We start from the raw sequence: 12,593 nt of genomic DNA, 5'->3' as shown, positions 1-12,593 counted from the left end.
CAATGCCAGCTTCCTCTGATCAATGTTGTTCTGATATAGATCCTTCAATGTTTTCCACATTGAAAACAGTGTCTCCTTCCCATGGAAACTTGAGACAATGTGGTCTCGAACTCCCTCCAGAAGAATCCTCCTTGCTCTAGCCACACATTTCTTCCATTCTGCCAATTCTTGGGCATTAGTTGCTACTGGCATGGGGACTTCTTGATCAGTGAAGTCCTTCAAACCATTTTACTCTAATATCATTTCCATGCAATCCTCCCAGGCTATATAATTTAAGCTACCATCCACGGATTACTCGAGTCTCAAACCGTTGAATGTCATTGGTGAAATTTGAGATGTGATAAGAATTTGATTTCTATAATTAAGAAATTCAACCTTCGAACTTCTCCCTTCTTTGTATATTGTTCTCCGCTTTGATCACCTTTGCTCTGATACCATGTAGAAATTCCCATTGTAGATCGCCAGATAATGCAATATACAAAAGCAAAATACTTGATCTACTTCTACAAACAAACTTGCAGAAGCTTAATCGATTTTGAGAAATATCAAATAGAACACATATAACAGATAATGAGAAATCAATCACACATGAACACAGAATAATACTCTGGGGATAGCCTCACTAAAAACCCTGCTATTTGTATTATCATACAAGTGGAAATATCTCCAAATTACACAAAGATTTAGCTCACAAGCTATCCAACTCTCAGTACAACCCCTCAATACTACTCATAGACTAAATAGGCATAACATTTTCCTTCCTTCTGTCCTCCAGGCCTCCTATTTCCTTGCGCAATTTCTCCTGGGTCCTCTGGCTGCCACCTATGTGAATTCACTTCTCACACAACTCACCAAACTCAGAAATAACTGCGCAATCCTCAAGGAATGAATTCCTTTTGCATGCAAGAGATATTCTCAATGGAATATTCTTGCAACTGATAGTACACTATCCCATCCTCTAATCTCAACTAGGTCTCTAACTAAACTAACATGCATGAGTTATTTATGAGAGAATATTTAGTTATCTGAAGTACACTAGTTACATGCATGCATGCATTAACTAACTGAACTCACAATCAATTCCACAAACTGTTGGAACTAATCTAACTAGACTTAACTCAGTTAACTGAGCTAACTAATTACAACTCAAAGTACAACCCATCCTGATCTCCTTAATTAATGGATAACTTCCTCAATCAAAGGGAAAACTATTGCATGTCTTCACATAGACTTCATGTTTGATTTTCTCCAACTAATTAACTCAAGATGAATTAATTAATTATTTTTCAAATAGCTGCTAATAGAAAATCGAATTTTAATTCTCAATTTTAGTTCAGGGACTAACTAAAATTGGAATGTATCCCAAACTGCTATTTATAGCGATGCTATTTTTAGCACTTCTATATTTTTCATTTCTTGTTGCTATTTTCAGCAGGGAGGAAGTCCAACTCTATTAGGAAAACACAACACAATAATATGTGTGCAACTTCTAGAGGAGAAATCCACATGGATGCAGCAGTCATAACACACAAGGGAAGATAGCATGTACAACACTCATTGGATAATCCACGCGAGTGCGACGGTCATTATATTTAGTTTAAATGAAAGGTTCTATCTAATGTCCGGGAGGTAACCAACACGAGTAGGATAATGTTAAAAACTTATACAACACATTTTCATTAATATATGTATTAGAATAGCTGAATGAATTCAAGTGTTAAGCATAGGTTAAAGCAACATGTATTACAAGTGTTTAAGATAAATCTTACAAACAGTTACAAACCATGTGTGTAAATGTGTTGGCCTATTAGTAGGCTTCTGAATTAAGAGAAAGTGCCAAGACACATCGATACACAATACATCACTAACCTCGTGGATGGGGCGTTGGAGCCACTAATTACTCCTCAAGGAAAACATTACAGACTCTCAAGGCTATGTGGGAGGAGCTAAGGTGAAAAGTCTTTTGCATGTGCAAAAGAGGGGTATTCATAGCCAAGGGTGAAACTAACCATTGTGATTGTTCAACTTCCCTCATGCCTATTTGACCTAAAAGACTATTCAAGTTTACATGACTCTTCATATTGCAAGTGGGTCTCTTCGACTTCCACGTTACATTACATTGATTAACAATATGGACCACAATAGTGATGTGGACAACATGACTCATGAAAAGACTGGACATGACAATGTTGGTAAAATCATGTTGATGTTGGTGTGCATGTTGAGTTGTAATTCTGTTGGGTGATGGATGTCTTCATGGTGTGTCACATCTTCACCTCCACACGACAATGTGGGTAGAGTCTTCCATGGTAGTTGGACTTGCTTGATGTTTCATTTCTATGTTGCTCCATGCTTGTATGTTGGCATTCTTAGCAGGTTCGTCTATTTGCGAAAAGTGTATGTTTTTCTATCCATTCGTCTGGGAACACATCTTTGCATATTCGTTCATCCATCCATTCGTGAACACATCTTTGCATGATTGTCCATTTGCGAACAAGTCTCTTTACATGCATTGTTTTTTTGTCCATTCACGGACATGTCCTTTTGCATGTACAATCATTGTTCATTCTATCTGTCATCATCCCATTTTTATTCATGTACATGTATTTGTAGTCACTCATGACGAGATGACAACAAATCCATAAACCTCCTAGTCTACCATGATGCATGATCATTTTGGATGTAGGTGACCGGGAGAGAGGACAAGGTTACGAAATTGTGTGAGGTGCATTTCGAGTTTGGATCTAGGCTCTAGGCACTGCTGGTGAGGACTTCATAGAAGTCACTGGGAGATGGTGACTGGCAATTTGGATTGGCAGTGACTGTCCACAAGATCTTACTCTATTAGAGGAAAAATTTGTGCAATTTTTGCAAGGAGGATTACGGGCTATAGGAAGGCTGGTTAAACAAAATCTACACAATTTCTCGAGGGAGTGGGTAGTGGGAGCTTGGTAGCGGGTTGCGGGAGCTTGGCAGAAAAAATTGCACAATTCCTGGAGGGAGTTGGCAGCGGGATGTTAGGAGCTACTAGCGGGAAAAACTACGCTGATGCTAGGAGGTTGACTTGATGACAACCTCTGTGCAGTTTCTGAGCTAATTGGACTGCTGAGCAGCAAATGGATTTCTCATGAAATCTATGTAGTTTTCTAAGTGAGCAACCGGTCGGCTGACTGGTGGGTTGGCTGGGAAAAATGCGCAATTTTTTGAGGGAGATAGGGATAGGAACTGGCTGTTTGTCTAACCTGTCTATGAAATTTTCTCATTCACGGGAGCGGGCATGGTCTACAGACTTTGCAGAATTTTGGAGGGGAGTCAGTCGCAGGGGACTACCCAGTCAAACTCTTTGGTTAACCAACAGGAGGGATGATTGTTCAACTTGTGGGTAGTGCAACTTGAAATGGCTTGCTAGGTAGTTTTATGTTGTTCTAGGTGATAGTCTTTCAAGTCAATGGTAGGGTGAAGGTCTGGCTGTTAGAAGGTGATCTGGTCATCATAACTTCAACAAAATGACTAAGTCTGTGAGCGAGTGAAAATGTGCATACACGACCTTGCAAACACACTCACATGACTTGACCACAAGATGCCTCAAACCATCAAGAGACACATGTTCAACATGAATGACCGATGGTGCGAGTGACAAGTGTGATGCTTGTGATAGATCGTTGAATGATCACAATGACACTTGCGCGACAATGCATACAACTTCATGTGTGAGCATGATAGATGCTTTCACAGCGAACAAAACATGTACACATGAAGCGAAGACCTTTTGCATGACCAGAACATGGTCGCAAGCATGACATAGAAATAAACATGCAGAAGACAACAGTTCGTCAAATAAGTGAAAAAGAAGCACGACATGTAGAAGAAACACATAAAGTGACTTTTCACGTTTGTGCACATGCATGTTACTGAGGACATGATGATATGATAATGACATGAAATCCTGCAAAGTCAACTAAGAGGTGTACTTCAAAATATGTTATGTACTTACCATACTTACCCTTAAGATGATCATGCATCCAACGGAGTTTGCATGCGGTCCTGATATTTTACATTAGTCGGTTCCTTGGTCCTGATATTTTGCATTAGTTGGTTCCTTGGTCCTTCTCCTCAACTCCTTCAATCAATTTCAACATGTCACCTTTTCCTGTAGTCACTAAAAGGTAGGTTTGTGCAATTTTAGTGGACAATGGTTGCTACCGGGACGAGGCCCTGGGAGGCTCGTCTATGCAATTTCTGCATGCAGTGTTACTGGACTTCTCTATGCATTTCTGGAGAGTAGTGTTGGCTAGGGCCTTTGTGGGCTGTAGGGTTTCAGCAGGTAAGGGAGGTTGGTGTCTCTACCCACTACGGGGTTTCAACATGCAAGGGAGGTTGGTATCTCTATGTATTGTGGGGTTTTAATAAGAAAGGGAGGAATCTTGATAGTTGCAAAAGCAAAGCACATAGTTTCAAGAAGCTGGATGAGGCTAGGTTACTCGAGAGAATGGCTAAGTGTGAGATCATTAAGACATATGTAAACATTGATAAGACTCGATTGTGATTGCACACACACACGTAGACCATCCAGAATATGTAATACATACTTTTCTTGATGCAAAAACCTTCATGACGTGAGTGCATGTGGTGAGTGTGAAGCATTTCTATTTTATGACAACCACTCATATGCACACAATTCCCTTGAAGCAAGACAACATTCCATTTGCATGACGGACAACAACCGATATGCACGAAAATGACATATGCTACAAAATGATGAGAACATAGACAACTCTTTAGGATCAAGGATGGGAGCTTTAAATCATCATCTTATCAACAAAGGACCAAGGATGATCGATCGTAGGATCTAATGAAGGCTCTGAAATTTTCATGCAAGCCAAAATTTTGGAGGGTAGTTGTAGCCGCGACAATAGGCCCATATACATTATGATGCTCTCTTGAAATTGAAGAAATTGGTCTCAGGGATTTCCAAGGCTCAATCCCAACATGATGGAGTATGTACATGATTGTCCAGTGGGAAGAAGGTAAGGGGACCATTCCCCTCCACTGAGAAAAATAAAAATGACATCCTTCATCACATTCATTCCAGCTTGGGTGGTCCAATGCCTATACACTCTCTTGGTGGCCATATATATTATATGACCTTATTGATGACTTTTCAAGAAATATGTGGATATATTATTTGAAGCACAATGATGAAGCCATTGAAATGTTCAAGGAATTCAAATCATTGAACAAAAATCAAACGTGGAAGAAAATCAATGTATTCAGGTCCGATAATGGTGGAGATTACACTTTGAATGAATGCATTGATTTTGTCAAGATGGAAATGATTTTTCCCTCTACTCCCAAAAAAAATGGAGTAACTGAGGAAGAGCATGTCTATTATAGAAGCTACTCATGCCATTATCCATGATCAAAAGTTGTTGAAGTTCCATTGGGGAGAAGCAACAAATGTTTTCATATACGTTCAAAATAGGGTGCCTCATCAAGCATTGGACAACAAGGCCCCTGAAGAAGTGTTCACATGTTTTAAGCCTGATGTTAGCAATATTCATATCTTTGTTTTCCCCATATAATTTCATGTGACTAAGGACAAAAGAAACAAGTTGGAATTCATAGGAAGAAAATGTACATTTGTTGGATATTGTGAAAATTCTAAAGAATTTAGAATATATATTCTTGGTCAAAGAAGGGTTGAGAGTATCAGGGATGTAACATTTTATGAAGATGATGCCCTTGGAAAAGAAAGGGACCTTCCTCTACCTCCTCCTCCTGAGAAGAATGATGATATGGATATGTTGGATGCTCCTTCTGTGCCCAAATCTGAGACAAATATTTTTTATCTTCCCATAGACTCCATGGATCCCTTATATCCTCCTCCATGTGATATTCCTACTAGGAAGAGGCCAATTTGGCTTCAAGACACATTACAGGATGATGAGAGATGAGCTCTCATTTGAATATCATTTAGAGAAATGAAGAAGCCATCTAGGTATCAGGGATATGTTGCATCCATGAGCACTATGATTCAAGTTCATCCTCTCACATTCAAAGAATTCTTAAAAGAACAAGTTTGGAAAGATGCTATGGCCAAATAATATAAATCGATTATGAATAATCATGTATGGGATGTTGCGCAGAGAGTGAAGGGGAAATATGAGGTGACTTCAAAGTGTCTATTCAATATAAAGCATGGAGTTTATGGTAGAATTCAGAACTACAACGAAAGGTTTGTGGCTCGAGGATTCTCCCAGAAAGTGGGATAATATTATGGTGATATATTTACACTTGTTTCTCAATATACAACCATTCATTCAAAAATTTCCCTTGTCGTAATTAAATGATGGAATCTTCATCAGATGAACGTAAAGACAACATTCCTCCATGGTATGTTACAGGAAGAAGTGTACGTTGAGCAGCCAAAAGGATTTGAAGTAGAGGGCCAAAGGACACATGTTTATATATTGAATAAGGCACTGAATAGTTTGAAGAAAGCCCCATAGCATGCTACGTAAACATATACAACTATTTGGTAAAGATGGGATTCAAAAGAAGTAATATCAATCCCAACCTCTACTTCAAGATCGTCAAAGGTATGCCATTGATTTTGGTTTTATATGTTGACAATCTATTCTTGACTAGTAATGAGCCCATTATTATTGAGTGTAAGAGGGATCTAGCCTCTAAATTCAAGATGAAGGACCTTGGACTCATGCACTATTTTCTAGGCCTTGAGGTGTGGCAAAGGCCTGGTGAGATTTTCCATTCACAACGAAAATATATTGTGAAGTTGTTGTAAAGATTTGGAATGAAATAATGCAAGTCACTATTGTCACCAATGGAAATGAACTTCAACAAGTTATATGGAAACGTTCCAAGACCTGATTTGGCCAATCCATATGAGCATAGACAGTTAATTGGGGCTCTCATGTTCCTAGTGAACACCCATCTGGACATATGCTATGCAATGAATACATTGAGTCAATTCATGACTAAGCCTCTCCATGCACACTAGATCGTTGCCACACATTTTGAGATATTTGCATGGGACTATCACACTTGGTCTGAGATATTCTTCTTGAGATGTTTGATTTCATGGATACACGAATGTTGATTAGGCAGGAAACATTGTCAACATGAAGAGTATGTTTGGATGTTGTTTAATCCTTGTATCTACCATGATATTGTGGATGAGTATGAAGCAAAAGTACATAGTGTTGAGTACCATTGAGGCATAGTATATTGCCACTAGCATGGATAGCTGTGAAGTCGTTTGGTAGAGGAAACTCTTTGGAGAGCCATTTGAGCAGGCCCTAGATACTACAGTGATATATTTTGACGGTAAGGGTGGGATATGTCAGGAAAAAAATCATGTAATTCATGACAATTCCAAGCACATAGAGATTCAATATCACTTCATTCAATACATGGTGTAGAGAGGATCCATTCGACTACATCATATATCAACAGATGAGAATATTACAAATATTCTCACTAGGCTTTACCGAAAGGGAAGTTCTTGGTCTTCAAAGAGTAGCTTGAACTAATGGATGTGACCTCTCCTAACAAGGGGCATCACTGATCAAGAACACTAAGTCATCTCTTCCCCCTTGTCTAAGCTCCCATGACGAGGAATTGAGATAGAGGGCTCCTGGGGTTGAGGGATCTTTCAACAATAGGGTCATATATGTTGTTCCCCTATCTGTTACCCATATTATTGGATATGTTCCCCCCTATATTGGTCTTTACATAGTGTTCCCTAGTTAGCATCATACCCACAAGCTTGGCTTGTTGGGAATAACACTCCCCATTTTGCCAATGGGGTGAGAGTGTACTTGGGTTTGTACAACCCAAGCTAATTATGATGCAGGTGTTCTACCACATGAATCTTGAGGGTCATGGTTGGGAAGATAAATGATAAATTGGATGGGTTGGGATGTGCTACCTGATATCACCTACTTCTCTATATGGGATTGTAGATGTTTACCTCCCCCATGAGATTCTAGGTTCATATGACTCCTCAATGTAGATTCAGGTTGAGATATGCTCCTCGATGTAGATTCAAGTTTAGATGTGCTCCCTGATATTTTTCTCAAATTGAGATGTGCTCTCTGAAATTATACAGGGTAGAAGCTAATTCTCCTTGATTATTCTTCCTTAGACTCGAGAATGTTTCATTAGATAGAGTTGAGCAGATATGGGACATAATATGTCGACAGGATATACATGACAAGATGTTCGAATTCGAGAATGTTTCATTAGATAGAGTTGAGCAGATATGGGACATAATATGTCGACAGGATGTACATGACAAGATGTTCGATGATCAGATATTGAAAGGCAAAATTCTCCCTAGTTGAGAGGAAGTGTTAAATTATGTAACTACAATAAAATTCCACATTAGACTACTGATTTTATCGATATGTTGACTTCATTACATTCCTCTTTTTGAGAGGACCAAAATTGATCTAAATGTCACTCAAATCAGATAAGGGAAAGTGTAATTATGAAGGAAAGCCCACATATGCACATTTGGAGAAAGTTAGCCCTAAAGAAAATTGGACACTATCAAAGAATATAAATACTAGTAAGATCAAGCTCATTTGGAAATTGACAGACATATTCTTCTTCTCTTCTTCATTGATTGGTTCACACAAATCTAAGGCTAGGACAACAAAAGAAGTTCAGAAAGGTATGAAATTACAGGGTCTAAGGTTCACATATGTTTTAGGGTTTTGGGTTATAGTCACTAGCTTGCCACAGGGTAGATTCAGCCACAATCACAGGAATCATAGGCTCAAGCGAGAAAATGCAAACCTTTAGTTGCACGTAGAGCTTCTCATCCATGTGATCGAGAAGTTTGACTGAGTTTTGACTATTTACTACAACTGACCGCAATTGATTGCAGACAGGAAAATTTGTCTCTGATATATATTAATGCTAGAATTATATTTATGAATGTGATTGGGTTACTAGATGATATTGTATTAAGCTCTCTATACTCTCTTCTGAACATTTTATGAAAATCTAATAGAAGAATATTTTTCAAAGGTTTTTTCCCCTAGTACAATTTTTCCCTGGTCTTTGATCAAATTTGGTGTCTCTTATTGATGTGTTGATTGTCCCCTTTGTAATTGAATTTATTGTTCTATCTTAAATTAGCGTTGATGAATGGATAGACTAATTGTGTTTGGAAATATTTCTAATTGAAGTATTGAATTGGGCTAAAGTAATTGATACAATATAGAGCAATCTAAAAAATTAACAGGATTTTCTCTCTTATACATCTACTACAATTTTTTTGCAATTGTTGATATGTTCCTTTAGCTAATTACTAATCTCCCCTTTAGTCTTTCTTTCCTTCTCAATTTTTCTTTTTAGATCAAAATTTTCTTTTTTTTTCAGAAAATAACACACTTTCCTCAAGAATCTGGAGCAATTTATTCAAATCATTGTTTTCAAACATCAATTTTCCTATTAGTCTTGCTTTATCTCATTTGTTGGCTTAAAATGTGACTAAACTCTTAAGCTCTTCATCTTTAGACTCTTTCACTAGAAATACACCTTCCTCATCTCTTGAGGAATCAACTTCAGTAATATGATTATTATCTTCTTCAATGAATCAAAGATCATCATCACTAGACTGGCAACAAGAAATACAATGTTCATGACTACAAATATTGCCTGCCATACATTTTACTAGGAGGAGAGGAGTTGTAGGGATTAATACATTGGTGGTTGTGGACATAAATTCCTCTCAGGTCTCCTGGGACCTAAGGTAGACATAATGAAGTGATCTACAACTATTTAGAGATACATGCGATGAACCATGTTGATTTAAGAATCGAAAAAGAAAAGGAGAAGGGTTACCTTCTAGTCCTTGGTGTAGATCCATTGGATTTTTCATTGTGATAAAGAAAGATCATCTGTTTTCTCTCAGATTAGGACCTGCACATAGAAAAGACACAAAGTAACATTCAAAACATATGTAACTTTAATGATTCAAACCATCAAAATATAACAGTATATAAAGCTAGCATGTATCTAAGATATAAATCAATTTTGCCATTGAACCAAAATATATATAAAGAAGGTATCAACATTATCACATAGAAAAAATAGGAACATATCTATATTATAATATGTGATAAGAATTATTACATCCATTATTACTGAATCAATTCTTCCCTTAGCTCCTTAGCTCCTTTCTCTTTCTCTCTCGATCAAATTGTCGATAGCATAACAATTCACAAATTATAATCCTTGTTACAATGAACTAGCCTCTAATTTATAGATGCTAAGAGGCTCAATTCATGAAAATTTATTCATAAGTTCCATTGAGGAAAAATCTATAGGTTGCCTCAATTTATTTATCTTCCCTCTATTCTGTGCTCTTGTTAGGATTAACAATTTCCTTTGACATGACTGAGGCAGATGTTTCTGGCTTTTTGGAGATGACATTGAGTGAAAAATGTAGTGTGAGTCAATCAACTCATGCTTTGACCTCTAGAATCTCCTAAAAATCTAGTAACACTTTCAATTTAGACAAAACACTCGGTTAACTAGGGATTAATGCCCCTTGTTGGGTCATAAGTAGCATTAGAATTCTCTTTGTCTGTTTCTAGGGTGTGATACCATGGAAATGGGCATGTAACTTAGGGTTTTCTTCTAGTCAAAGTGTCCTTATCCTTTGAGCTGATGAGGAGGTCATTTTTTGTATAACAGATGCCCCTAAAGTGTGAGGTCAAAGAAGGAGACGATGGCTGAAATACTTTATAAACTATAGATGAAGAGAGAGAGGATTATATCTTTGGAACCATGGGAGACCTGAAAAAACAACATATGTCAGAAATATAAGAACATATCCTAAGTCAAGAATTCCCATGCTTAGTAGCTGAATCAGATTGATTCTCAGGAGAGGTATGACTGTCATGTCCGCTGATAGGTACAATGTGGAAGCTTTTTCATAATATGATCAATCTAAGGAGTTGTCTCCAAAACAAACATACACAACTTGGCATAGGAAACATGGCTGGGTGGTGTAACTCTTTACCCAAGGTCTTGGTCGTTGCTTCTATGGAAATCATATTTCTGCACATGTGAATAAAGGATTTGAGGTTGAAGATGTGAGAAATCATCTAATTACTAGTAATTATTGAAAATTATTAATAGACACGAGGATTTCCACCGATAAGGGTGATGGTCTCCAAGATGCATAGTACAATCTAGCGACTGTGAATAATTGGTGTTGATGTCGAACAATCATAGAATTGTTCAATCAGGAGCCAATGATGAAAACCCCCAACCAAATGCAAGGTAACTTACCACTAAGTACTGCAATTTCTAGGGTGTTAAGATTTTTATGGATCTACTTTCTAGATAATATGATGAAGATAATAGGAAGAGAACTATAAAAGGTAGGCAATGACGTGTCCTACATCAGTTCACACGAAACTGGACAAGAATGATTGTTTTGGAGCTAGATTAAACCAATGGGGAAAACAAACTAAGGGAAATATAGGAATATGAGTGGATGGTTATTATAGGAATCAAAGGGTAGGAAGGTCCCTTGAACAATAGAATGAATGAAATCAAAAATACCAGGCAACTTAGACTCAATAACACCAAAGAGTGTTAGGATACAAGGGTGCAAGGACATCAGGGTATTAAGGCTAAAATCATAAGCTAGTAAGGTTCAATGAGAAGCTGATGAAAGAGGAATTTTTCGAGGGGGTGCTATGTTCAAGGGAGTGACACAAATACTACTACCAAAAGATCCTTCAAAATATAGATAGAGAAGCCACTTTTCTGTCCAATTTTTCTCAATCTGATTATTTTTAACAAGTCCAAAAAGGGAAAACTCAGTGGTATTTTCATATTTAGTGAGTCTGAAAGGATCGTAAACACAAATCCAAGGGGAACCTTCATCATATTTGATAATCGAGTATGAAAAAGGGTTAATAGTATACCCGACACAATTCCTTTTCAATAAGTTAGTCCATTGAGCCCGGATAAAGCGAGAAACCTATGATCAATAGACGACTTCCTCATTTTGTTACGAGTATGAGGAGACAAAGAAAACTCCATATTCTTCGTGAAATTTTAAGGATTTAGATGAAGGAAAATCGATATGTCTTCTTCAGTTTAGGGAGTGAGAAAAAGAGATAAAAAGAATTGCTCAAATATTCTTTGTAAGAGTTTTACGAGCCCAAAGAACGTATCTACAGGGTTTTTCATTTGAAAAGAAAGAAAAAATCCCAAAAAAAATGTGCTCAGATGGAGTCAAAGATGGTAAAATCTGTATAGAAACACTCAAAACTCATCATATCATATGTAAACTATGATAGAACAGTGAGCTGGTGCATGTTAAACTAAGCATGAAATAATTGCTCCAAAAAATAAGACTAGCTGAGATGAGTCATGTTAATTTTTGCAATTGTGGTAAAATTCCACCTTGGATAGCTCAAATGAACGAAATAATTATTTCGTTAGATTCTTGTTTTTGAGAGGACCAAAATTGACCTAAATATAACCCAATTTGTTTAAGAGGAAGTTTAGTTATGAATTAATTTATTCATATATGTATT

Source organism: Pinus tabuliformis, chromosome 6, assembly GCF_031772625.1.
Source record: "Pinus tabuliformis cultivar Carrire ecotype Pingquan chromosome 6, CPIR1, whole genome shotgun sequence".
Classification (NCBI taxonomy): Eukaryota; Viridiplantae; Streptophyta; class Pinopsida; order Pinales; family Pinaceae; genus Pinus; species Pinus tabuliformis.
The sequence above is the reverse complement of the archived record's forward strand: the minus strand, read 5'-3'. Positions refer to the sequence as shown.